At 30.3% G+C, this 13,288-nt stretch overlaps 1 non-coding gene across 1 annotated transcript; it reads right to left on the bottom strand.

The window, feature by feature from the left end:
• Positions 1-12,748: 12,748 nt before the first annotated feature.
• On the bottom strand, positions 12,749-12,857 carry LOC112099454. The gene has a single exon (XR_002906255.1). It is a non-coding gene; the product is annotated as a small nucleolar RNA R71 (small nucleolar RNA).
• Positions 12,858-13,288: the final 431 nt, after the last annotated feature.

The following is a 13,288-nucleotide window of genomic DNA, read 5'->3' as shown; positions in this document are numbered from 1 at the left end:
GACTTTCTCTTATAAAAGCAACTTTTGAGACCATTTTTTATAACCCTCGGTTACCTCTTTCATACACCAAGTGTAATTTTCTCTCTGCTATACTTCGACCAAGATCTATGGCTGCCTCAACGAACTCTTTATGTTTGCCATAGTTAAATCCAGAAAGCACACAAATGTTCTTGAATTGTCTATTTGGAGTAGCTGCCACTGCGATACTTCTCAAAAATAATTTGTGAGTGCTTGACAAAAAATCATATTTAAGAATCTTGGTGACAGTGGGTCACAGATGTATATGAGGTGGCATGTCAGAGTCAAATAACGTGTAAAGCATATGGCTCGTGAGTAAAAAAGGAAACAGTAAAAAAGAAAAAGAAAACAGTAATAAAATTATTAAAGACAATAATGCAAACAATAAAACAACAGTGAAATAAAATAACAGTCATGTGCAGACCATTTCAACCAGAAGGCAAGGCGGTTTGCTCATCCATTTGCTCGCTCACCGACTTGACCAAATTTCGTTATCAACATTTGGCCCCGTTTGTGGGGAATGGTACAAAAAGTCATTATTGTCTCTACCAATTTGTATAGGGCTGAAGCATAAGTGATTAGCAAATCAAATTGATGAGAGTAAAGCTCAGACACTGCCCAGAGGCCAATAAGAAAAATCCAAGTTTAGTTACAATTTAATTATTAAAAAAAAGAGCGTCAATTATTAATAGTCAGCTTTATTGATTGCTGAGCATGATGACATTTTATACCTTGATGCTGGATTGATTGAACAACTTATTCAATTTCTTTTCAAATAAATGCTATTTAGCCAAAATTATTATATTTGATTGAGAAATAGCTTAGCTAAGAGCCTACTGGAGATCAAGAGAGTGAGTAAGATTGATAGCCAGTGATTTAATTGGTTAATTGGATTGGACCCTTATTTCATTGAAAGGTTAGGCATCCAAGATGGTTTGGGGTTACTCATTGGGTCCATGAGACTAGCATCTTGCTATGTACTAACTAATTCGATTTTGTAGTTATGGCTTTGGCGCATGAGGTATTCGTTAAAATGGTTGAATGGATAGGAAAGTTCAAAAGTCATTTTGTTGCCGATTACACTCTACATATATGCTTACGAGAATTCTGCCCAGGAGCCAAGGACTACAATAAAGGTTCTGCTTCAGTTTGTCCAACATATGCGTCAAACTAATTGAGAGCATGAATTATTCTTAACCATAGCTTTATTATATTTTCGCATTAAGCATTAGAAATTATGCATATATATGATGTCTTTTAATAACAGTTGTCATTCACATTGCATAAATTCCCATAATTGTTAAGAAGTGCTAGAAGAAGTATAATTACCATAATCTAGATAAGGCTGATTATTAGTTACTTTGGTTAACTTTAATAATGCTTTTTAATGCGTAAATTAGTAAGTGTATTAGTCGGTACAAGTAATATAATGAAGAGTAGAGTATCGTCCCACAGAAATTGTATATCCTATTAGCTATCGAAATTATTCTAACTCTAATTTATTTGAACAATCGAATAAACGAATTTAGATTAAAAATTAAAATAAAATAAATTAACTAAAAATTAAATAAAGATGTAGGCAGTAATAGAAATCACCAAGAGATTAAGACACTAGGACATCCGATTTCACCATAACTAATTCAATTTAATCCTCCATCTATGCTATTAAAATTTATTATCTATGTTGACAGTGAATTTCCCTAATCTATTCAATATCCTCTCTCGAGTAATATAAAAAATATCTCCACATATCAACCCACTATATCTCTATGTGAACTTAAATATGCAAAGATTCATTAAGCTCTATGGAAACTCTTAGAAAAACTGTATGAATCACGTTGGCACATCTCTGTCTTTCATTCAATTCATGGCATCCATTACACAGAGCAAAAATACATAAATCTCTTCTCGGTCTCATTATGTATCCTTAAATCATTTAAATATTGGCCAGATATTTAAAAGCATTAAACACAATAATGAACACTCAACCATGGAATAATAAATTAAAAATAACATAGATTTATGGAATTAAATCTTCATAGTTAGGCTACATCGTAGCCCTAGTAAAATAAATTAGTTCATGGGAATATAAAAAGAATCCATGAATTTAATGAGAAACATTCAAGTAAGATAATAGAGAAGAGAGAAAGAAAAACTCAAGAAGTTATCTCTCTCAAATCTCTGCAATTGACTTCTCCAAATTGTTGCTCCCGGATTTACAGCAGCTTCTCTTGTTCTTTTCTTGCTCTCAGTTTTCTCTACAATTTTCAGTTGTTGTGCGGCTGCCTTCTTTATTTTTCGTCCTTAGCTTTTTCTCTCTTAGCTTCTTAAATTCTGCTGCTTCTCTATCCGTAAATCAAAAGGATTTAAAATAACAAAAAAAACCTAGCCCACTTTCTAAGCCCATGCACGTGAATCAATTGCCAATGCTTTATGTAATCCATCACGTGACTTGCCATATTTTCTTTGTAAATAAATTCTTCAATGCTTCCTCACGTGCATGCATGCTTAATGATTAATTAAATTAAATCCTTTGTGATTTGTTCCAATTAATTCTCTTTATTTTTTTCCTTTTTTGATTCCTTCAAGTTGATTTCCTCCTTAATGTTCCGATTTTATTCTTCTTTAATCCCATATTGTACCTAATATAAGAAAATATAAAAATTAAGATAAAATTAACATAATAAAATATAATTTAACATAAAATTAAGTTATGGAAGCATTAAAATAATGGATAAATTACGAGCACATCACTTTTAAAATAAAACAAATGCTTATTGATGATGAGAATTGAAAGGCACGTTTTCAAGCTTTAAAGCATTGATGAAGTTGGATTTTTGTTTCCCATACATTTTATTTGTCTTATTGTTGGGTTACAATATGGCGAGAATAATTCTGAGAAAGGACTAATATGTAGTCAAACTTGGGATTTGTTTTATGAAATGCCAATCAAATGCTGGAGAGCATAATCTCATATCCATATTTAAGGATTTGAAGCAGAAACCTCAAATGGGAGCACATTGAAGGCACACATTTGCAGAAATCAGAACAAGTCAGAAATTATATTTTGATTTACAAGCAATTTTTCATGAAAATTTAATTATTTCTCTAAGTCCTACCATGTGAAATGAGGATAGCTTATATTTATTAAATTGATTGTGCTCATATTATGGCTGATGGTATAACTTAATTAACTTGATTTCTTGAAAGCCTCACAATGTGAGAGCAAGTTATGAAAGGAGAGCTGTAGGCTAACATTGAGAAGCCAAGCAAAATTTACAGATATATTATTTAATAATTTATTAGGCAAAAGAAAAAAGTAAAGAGAGTCGATAAAAAATTAAAAGCCTTAAAACATATTTTAGATAAGGCATAAAACCTTAAACTGACAAGAGTTGTTTAAAGGTGCTTAAGTTAGTACAAGGTTAGAAGCCTTAAAGCCTATTCCAGGTACGACATAAGACCTTAAACTGATAAAAGTAGTTTAAAATAGCTTAAGTCAGTTAAAGGTTAAAAACCTTGAAACTTACTCTAGATAATGCATAAAATTTTAAGCTGACGATACCTGCTCACCTACGGCGTGGTCCGTAGAGAAAGCAAAATAAGTTGCTTGAGGTTTTAAGTTTGTAAAAAATGATAAACTTTAGAGTTTTCAGTCTTGATTTGTTCCACTCTCAATACTAGAAACTGGGGGACTGGTGTTTGGAGAATTAAATAGGGTGACTATGATCTCCTCCAAGTAAAAGTGAGCAAATGGATGACCAAACCACCTCGACCAGGTGGTAATTCGTAAGACCATGAACATACCATTTCGATCAGAAGGTAATTCTTAGACCATGAGCAAACCATTTCGGCCAAAAGGTAATTTTTGAGACTATGGGTAGACCATTTCGACCATAAGGCAATTCTTGAGGCCTTGAGCAGACCACCTCGACCAGGATGAAATTCTTGAGACCATGAGCAGACCACCTCGACCAGGAGGTAATTCTAGTGATCTCGAGCAGATGGGTTTGAGGAGACCAGAATCAAGTTAGTCCAAAGACCCTAATAAAGTTCAACTGACGAGTTCCTTCCGAAAAGTCAGGCATAACGTACATGCACGCCCAGCTGCTATAATTGCAGCTCAATAATTACTTTGTAATGGGCGCATTAACTCATGATTTAAGCAGTGCATTCAACCCAATAACGCCAACACATTGAAGATGGTACGATAATTCCAGATGCCTATAAAAGTACTAAAAAATCCAAAGTGGGGGTGGATCTTTTCTCTCTCTATAATATGTTTTACTCTTTTCATGGTTAGAGAGTCTTCTTCCATCTTTATAAAGAAATTAGAAACTATTTATTTATATATATATATATATATATTTTGGTAAAACAAATAAATTAACTTGAGCGTCGGAGGGTCATCCCTGGAAAAACTTCTGGCGCCTCTTATTGTTCTTTGTGATTTCAAGTTTTCTTAGGTTATTTGGTAGTGGTTGCAGGGTGTTCTTGATGTTTGGCAAGCCATTGCCCCACCAAACAAATTTAATGCTGACCCAAGGGTCTGGTACCAAGTCGCTAACCGACTCGACCGGATTTCAGCATCAACAACTCTTAAGTTAAATTTATCTAAATAATCAAAGATAAACTAATTCCTTTTTGTTTTGAAAGAAAATTCAATAAAACATTTATATAAATTTATTCTTCTAAAAATTTTTTACACCCACCCTATTTTATAATTTATATTTATATTTTAGATTTTAAATGAACTTTTTTTTTAGAAAATTTTAAGAATTATGAATTATGGAGATATAAACTATTAATAAGAAGAAAATAATTTAAAATTTTAGGACTTGTATGCATTTATAACTAAATATTTTTATTTTATTAATTTTATCTTCTTCTTTTTTGTAGTATAATTGATAATTACAATAATCTATTTAAATTTAATGATTTTATTTCCTACTTGGATAAGGATAATTTTAAAAAAGCTAATATTTCCACGCTTATCAAAATCTACTATAAGATGAGGTGATTTTACTAAAAGTAAATTTTAAAAAACTTATCAAATATTAAAATTATCTTTTAACTTTTTAAAATTATTTTTAAACCTCTTAAAAATAATTTTCAATTAGCCCTTAGCATGGTGAAGCCACCATAGCAATCACAAACCTCTTGTAGTGATCCTAATCACACCTCACATACACTTGTTCCTCAAAAAGCCCTGTGAACACCTCCTTACACTATGTATATATAATAATTGGTAATGAAAAGTAAGCATTTTTTATTAGTAATTTTATTTTTATTATGTTATCCTAATATAATTAACAGTAATAATAATAATAATTTGTTTAAATCTATTTCTTAATTAATAAGGATAATTTTAGACTTTTATAATATATATGAGAATAGATATAAAATTGTATAAAGTATAAAGCTGGTTCTCAAAATTAGATTTTGAAAGTTATTCATTAATTTCATTTTAAAATCTATTGTAGTATGAGATAATTTTACCAAAAGTGGTTTCTAAAAGAATAACTAAACACCAAAATTAACTTTTGTCTTTTCAAAATTAGTTTTTAAACTTGTCAAAAGCAATCTTAAATAGGCCCTAAATTATGCTACAAACTGCAAAAGTAATATAATATTACTACTAAATTGGTCTTTAATGACAGTTTTAAAAGATATAAGATGATGGTTTTAAAACCGTTATCTTAGGCAGTGGTTTAAAAAATAGGTATACTTTTTATGATGGATTAAAAACCGTCATTAAATGTTTACTTATAATAACGGTTATTTTACTAAATAATTGTTATTTGTGATTTATTCTATAGAGTTTTAATGACAATTTTTTCCTTAAAAACAATCATTAAAAATTGACATTTAATGATGATTTTGCAAAAAGAAGGGTCATTAAATGTCACTTTGTAATGATAGGTTTGCAAAAAAAGTCATTATGATACTTCTTAGTAGGAAAAAAAAAAGGTCATTAGATATTGATTTTTAGTGAAGGTTTTTTCTCCCTTAAAAACCATCATTAAATGTTCATCTTCTATTATAGTTTTACTTTTTTTTTTCAAATGACCAATCTTGTTAATACCCATCATTAAACTAATATTTTTAATGATGGTTTCACATAAAATAGTCATCTTATTTCATATTTTACTACTTTTTAGGACGATTTCTTTAATAATCGGTCATGGTAAATGTATTTATAATGACGGCTTTGTAGGTAATAGTGGTCATCTTCGTCATTACAATACAATGACTGGTTTTTATATAACTGTCATCTTTGATGTTATCTAAATAAAAAAAATTACAATAATTTTAAATAATATATTAAATGCCTGCTTTAATTGTAATTTTCTATTTAATATATTTTTACAATTACTTTTTTTACAAAATAAATCATAAACAAAATATTGCTTTACAAAAATCTTAGATAATCCTTCATACATATTCAATAAAATGTAATACATTGAAATTCTCACAAATACTCTTCTGATATAACGAAATCAACGACTAACCAAGAAAATTTTCATACTCTAATGTAAAGAACAGTGGCAATCCTTCATCTTCAACAAAATACCAGCTCTCCCACATGTAATCTAGCTACCACATCTAAATTCTCATTAAGTCTTCATATGCAATTTTTTCAAGTAAATCACACAGCCACAAGTGACCTACGGCATTATTTACAAAGAAAGAAAAAATAAATATATCAAACTCATTTATTACAAGTCATAGTTAAATACGGATAAGTTATAGAATGCAATACTATTAGAGACTAACCTTGAATTATTAATTAATTAATTTTCATTTATAGCAGCAAATTGCCATGTATACCTAGCCCACTCGCATCTAACCTCGTCAGTCTCCCTTTAAGTGTAGCTTTATATCTTCAAAAACTATAAAGCTAAAAATATATAAATTATTTAGTTGGGAAAGATAAATAAATATTTGATAACAAATTGCCAATACTTTCTCTAGAATGCAGACATTAGTATTAGCCATAAGATCCCGCATATATTTCATCACATAATATTTGCATTGCTCAATGATTTTGGGTTGACGAGGACACTACAAAATAGAAAGCAATAGATTTAAGCTAAACAATGAACAAATTCATGCAATAATGAATTATAAATCTTATATAAAACTAGTATGAATTTGAATTTGAGATTAATGTTCTTTACATTGACTGCTTTCCTAATTAATATTTCCATGTGCTGCGCCAAACATTTTCAATGAACTTAATTTCAAAATTGAAAAGAGTGTATTAGAAACTAATATAAATAAAATACAAGCTAAAAAGCACAATTTTCTAATTTACCAATTAATAAACTCTTTTAAGTTTTGACGTGGATCATGGCCAATTAATAAAAAAAAAATTGGCCTTTGTATGAATAAATAACAACCAATATCCAATATGCTCTACATGCAAAATATTTATCATTGTAAACTGATGGTAATCCAGCTCTCATATCTCTTGAATAACGTCATAGAAAGTCATATTTGAATAGATTGGATCATTATCTTTAGCACTGAAGATTTGTAAAGCCTTGGCCAGTAAGGTGTCCCTACTATTTTGAACAATTCCTGCATCATCCAATTCTTTTGTGCAAAATCGACAATCATTTACGACATATCCATAATACTTTATTACTTCTAAACAAAGTCCTTGTGCTATCCACCTCAGTGGTTAGGAAATGACATGACTTGAACTATTCAATTATTGTTCAACCTTGGTGCAACAAAAGAATATATACTATCATAAACTTAAAAAATTGAAACACAATGGAAAACTAAGTTCATTAATCAACAAGAAGATACCTTAAGGCACAACCAGCCAATAAACATTTTAGTATGTTTATCATGCAACCATTTTTCTCTTTGAGACTTTATAGGGCGCAACTCCTTCAAATATTCAAAGTGCTCACTAATACAATAGTTTAGGTATGTTACTTCATTTATAGAAATTATATAAAATAAATGACAGTAATTAAAAAAAAAAAGATAAAAACACTTAATCATTATAAGGTTAAACATCATTTGCCTTTGGCTAGAACATAAAGATGTGCTTGCTGCCATTGGTCAAAATACATTGTCTTAACTTTACCTTTTAGAAAAGGGTAGCCCATATATGAGTAGCCATATGCAGTATTTTTTTTTTTTATGGGATTCTAACTGCATCTGTATTAGATAATTTTTTTTGTGCAAAACTTAACAATTTCTTCAGCAATGTATGCTTCAACTATACAACATTTTGGTCTATTGTGATTCCTAGCATACCCCTTTAACTTTTTCATGTCTCTTTCAAATGGTTACATCCATAGTAAATAAACCGGCCCACAAAGTTTAACTTCTCAAATGAGATGTACCATCTGATGAACTATGACATCAAAAAGGGGTGGAAGAAAATGTATTTTAAGTGAGCACACCATTTCAACCATGTCAGCTTGTAGTTATCAAGTGCAGCCATATTTACAACCTTACAGCAAAATGAGTTAAAAAAAAAAACACTCTTGTTTATAACTTTTCTGATGTGATCTGGTAGCAATGCCTTTATAACTACGGGAAATAACTATTGCATGAGAACTACTTCATACCATATAGCTTTAGATCTTCAATTAACATATGATTTATTCTGTTTGAAGAGTAACCATCATGGACCTTTATCTCAGAGAATGTTTTAGAAATTCTTGTTTTATCTTCCTTACTTAATGTGAAAGATGCTTTAGGTAACTTATTTTATTGTTTTCAAGTATGGGGTCCAATTCACTCTACATATTCAGTGGTCTAAGGTCCATATGGGCTGCAAGTCCATCCTTTGATTTTCCTTTTATGCCAAGCAATGTGCTGAAAATACTCTCTCAATATGCATACCATCAAGTACATGTCGAACTTGAAGATATGTCCAATATTCAAGGTCAAAGAATATAGACTTTTTCTTCCAATAACTTTGTGAAACTGGACATTTGCCATTTTTCTTTCCCTATGAAGCATGCAACCTTGATACTGTTGCAAAAAATTCCTCTCCACTTAATGGTATAAATGCTTTTTTATGCATAGCCATAGTAGAAGATTATAAGTCACCAATATAACTGGCCAAAAACTGTACATGTTACTTAAAGAATTATATGGATTAATCTCATCTGCAGAAAGAGCAAGCTGTAGGTTCCTTAGTTCAGATGCAAAAGCAGATTCTATGATGGAGTATTTGCTAGATGACGTAGATAACCATCAACTTCTCTTTGTTCTGCCTGCCACGCAGAACATTCTTGTAAATTTAGGGATTGATGGAAAATATCATAAAACTTTTGTAGGCACTATAGTTTTTGGCTTTTCTGAGTTCTTCATTACCTTCCACCTAGACATTCCACATAGGGCAAGAATTTAAATCTTTGAAGTCCTTCGAATACAATATACAGTCATTCGGGTATGTATGAATCTTCTAATACTCCACTCCTAATGCATTCAATGTTTTCTTCACCTCATACATGGATGTCGGAATTTCATTTTAGTCCAAAGGCATCTTTTCTAGTAATTTAAGTAACTCGAAAAACCTTTTATCTAACCCTTTGCTTTTCACTTTAACTTGCACAATTTTACCAAAGTCGATAACTTTCTGAAGTTGCTATAGCCTGGATATAATTGTTTCTCAGCCCCATAAGTATTGTGTTAATTACTTGAGCACAAAAGAAGGTTTGATGATATTCTGGATAATGAGTGAATATCAATGTGGTAAAAGAATTTGGGAGAGTTCATTTATTTGGTAATTTAGAGGATAGATGAAAAACTATTAACTTGCATGTGAATTTTATAAATCTTAATTTAATATAACGCTTTAATTGCTAGAGGGCTAGCAATAAGCTGGTTGGGGGGTGTGATTAGTATTAAAAATTGTTTAATTATCAAGCGACAATATGTTATTTTATGCTTATGTTATAATTTATATTTGTGTTTATGTAATATATTATGAATTATTAATTATGTTTTAAATATATTTAATTTTGTGTATTTTTATGTGTTTATTAGGAAAATTATTAATTTCACGTACTTCGAGGCCCCAAACAGATAAACGGAGGTCAAATTTGGATTTCGGAGATCCGAAAACCTTAAGATCAATCAAGATCGGCTTAAAATTGGGCTTGTGTAAAAAAAGTTGACTTTTCCTGTTGATCGAGCACTGATTGGATGATGAAATGAGCTTACAATAGACATGAGTGCATGGGATAACTGGCAATCTTGACTAAATCTCAACCGTTCATGATTCAATGGCTATGATTGTGCCACGTGGCAATGGTTGGTGAATCAAGTTGGAGGATCCGAATCTTTGTATTCGGGTCGACCCGATCCACCCATTAACCCGCCAAATCTCAACCGTTCTTTGGGAAAATCGGACGAGTCAAATGATGTCATGTGTGATGTTGACTTTTGAAGTTTGACCAGCCATTGGATCTTGATCTAAGGGTTCTGAGGAGCACATGCATGAAGCCTATGATGGACCGCAAAGCACTGGATTATGAATTTATTTTTCTATAAATAGAGCCTCATTTTTATGTTTTAATCATCTCTCTACAACTCTCTTCTTCTCAAATTCTCTCCATCTCCTTGTAATCTTGATTTCCAGGTGTGTTTTTAATATTTTGTATAATTATTTTCATTAATAAAATTAGTTTTATTTCCAATTTTAGTTGTTTTTATTTCTTTTAATTATAAGTAATTCAATTTTACTACTTCTTTTTATTTTAATTATGTTTAACTAAATAATATTAGTTAGGGGAAGGTGAAACTCTTAAGAAATAAATATGATTTAATCAAATTCTATGTTTAATTTTATAAATTAAATTATTTTCTATTTAATTTTATACATATTTTATATTTTGAAAATTTGATTTATTGTAGACAAACAAATGAATTTGGCACAATAAATTCTTAAGATCTTAATATAAGGCATGGTGAAATGGTATTTTGACTTATTGTAGACAAATTAAATTTTGGCACAATAAATACTTAATCCATCATAAAATTAAAGGGAAAATAATAATAATTTGTATAATTAATCTTTTGGGTAATAAATCTAAAAAATTAGCAAAAAGAATTTATTAAGTTTTATTTACTTCTAAGAGTGGATCCACAACCCTAACTAGTTCAATTTCATAGTTTCATTTAAATTAAGTTGTTTATATTTAAGTTTTAATTTCAATTTTTAGTTAAAATAAAATAAACTAATTAAATCTTTTCTCTGTGGATCGACCTCGGACTCACCGAGTTATAATACAACAAGACACTCTTATACTTGGGAGTTAAAATTTACTTGTAAGTTGTGTCAAGTTTTTGGCGCCGTTGCCGGGGAAAAGTTTTTTATTTGGTTTGTTTTTCTGTTTTTTATTTTTCTCTTATATGTAAAATTTCGTTTGCCCCCTTTTCCTTTTCTTAAATTCTCTTTTGTCCCCATATCTTTCATTATTCTCGTTTCACCCCAATAATTTCTGTTTCTAGCCCAATCTTCTGATAATTACGTTCGGACCCTGACATCTTTCAACTGTTTCACTTTCATCCCAAATTGCTAATTCTAAACTTCTAAAAATTACAGTTTGACCATAAAATTAAAAATAATATGCAATAGAATCCCTAGACGAAATTCCTCAACATAATCAAGACTTGGACATATTTGGACATACTTTGGACATATTTGGACTAATTTTGGACCAAACTAACTTTAACTACTAACTCTAATTACTAACTCTTAACTTACTAACTCCTAACTCCTAACTTTTATTTAATTTCAGTTATTTAATTTTCTGCATTTATTTTATTTCGTATTTATTTATTTGTTTTTGCTTTATTGGTGGGTTTAACCACCAAACTAACTACTAACTACTAACTCTTAACTTTTATTTTCAGTTATTTAATTTTCAGTATTTATTTAATTTTGCATTTTTTATTTTTTTAATTGGTGGGTTCAACCACCATTTTTTTTATTTTGCATTTATTTATTTATTTATTTTACTTTGTTGGTGGGTTCAACCACCATTTTTCTTTCTTTTTCTTTTTCTTTCTTTTGCATTTATTTTATACTTAATTTATTGTTAATTGGTGGGTTCAACCACCAAAATTGTTATTTAATTTTCTTTTGTACACTTATATTATTTGCTTATTTATTTTTTAATTTTATTTTGTTATCAATTTGTGTAAATATTATCTTTATAACATAACCCTTGCATGAGACATTGGTCTCGATCTTCAAGTGGCAGGTTAATTCGTAGATCTCAATCTCCACCACCAATCATGGATGAGAATGAAGGCGAAAATGGTTTGGATGAACTTAATCCTCAAATTGATCAGGGAGACAACCAATCTCAACATGGGCATGATCAGAATCAACCAAGGACTCTGAGAGACTACATGAATCCAACCAGAACCGGAGCACCGTCGTGTATAGTATTTCCTCCAAAAGCATCTCGATTCAACTTTAAACCAGGTATTATCTAACTTTTACCAACATTTCATGGTTTAGAATATGAGAATCCGTACTTGCATCTAAGAGATTTTGAGGAAGTTTGTAATATATACACGGACCAAAATTGTAGCATGAACATAATTAGATTAAAGCTTTTTCCTTTTTCATTAAAAGATAAAGCTAAAACTTGGCTACAAAACCTTAGATCTGGATCAGTAAGAACTTGGAATAACATGCAAGAACAGTTTTTGAAAAAATTCTTTCCACCTCATAGAACAAATTCTTTTAAAAGGCAAATCACTTCTTTCACTCAAAAAAATGGAGAAACATTATACCAATGTTGGGATAGGTTTAAAGAGTTGCTTAACATATGCCCACATCATAGTTTTGAAACTTGGCGATTGGTCACTTATTTCTACGAGGGCTTAATACCCCAAAGTAGACAGGTTGTTGAAATGATGTGTAATGGTGAATTTAGGGATAAAAATCCTGAAGATGCACTAGATTACCTTGACTAATTAGCTGAAAATGCACAACATTGGGATACTGTTGGAACTTTTGAATTGACAAATAAGCAACAATCATCTCCATCTAGTGGAGGAATCCATAACCTTAGGGAAGATCATGATTTACAAGCAAAATTTGCATCCCTAGTTAGGAAAGTTGAAGCTTTGGAGCATAAAAAGAGTGATCAAGTAAAATCTGTTCAAGAAATTGCATGTAACATATGTAATTCGAATGATCATTTCACTCAAGAGTGTCCCACTTTGCATGCACTTAAAGAATGTCTAAATGATCAAGCTAATGTCATTAACACTT

Source organism: Citrus clementina, unplaced genomic scaffold, assembly GCF_000493195.1.
Source record: "Citrus clementina cultivar Clemenules unplaced genomic scaffold, Citrus_clementina_v1.0 scaffold_4, whole genome shotgun sequence".
Classification (NCBI taxonomy): domain Eukaryota; kingdom Viridiplantae; phylum Streptophyta; class Magnoliopsida; order Sapindales; family Rutaceae; genus Citrus; species Citrus x clementina.
Note: the sequence above shows the minus strand (reverse complement) of the source record. Positions and strands in the feature narration are given on the sequence as shown.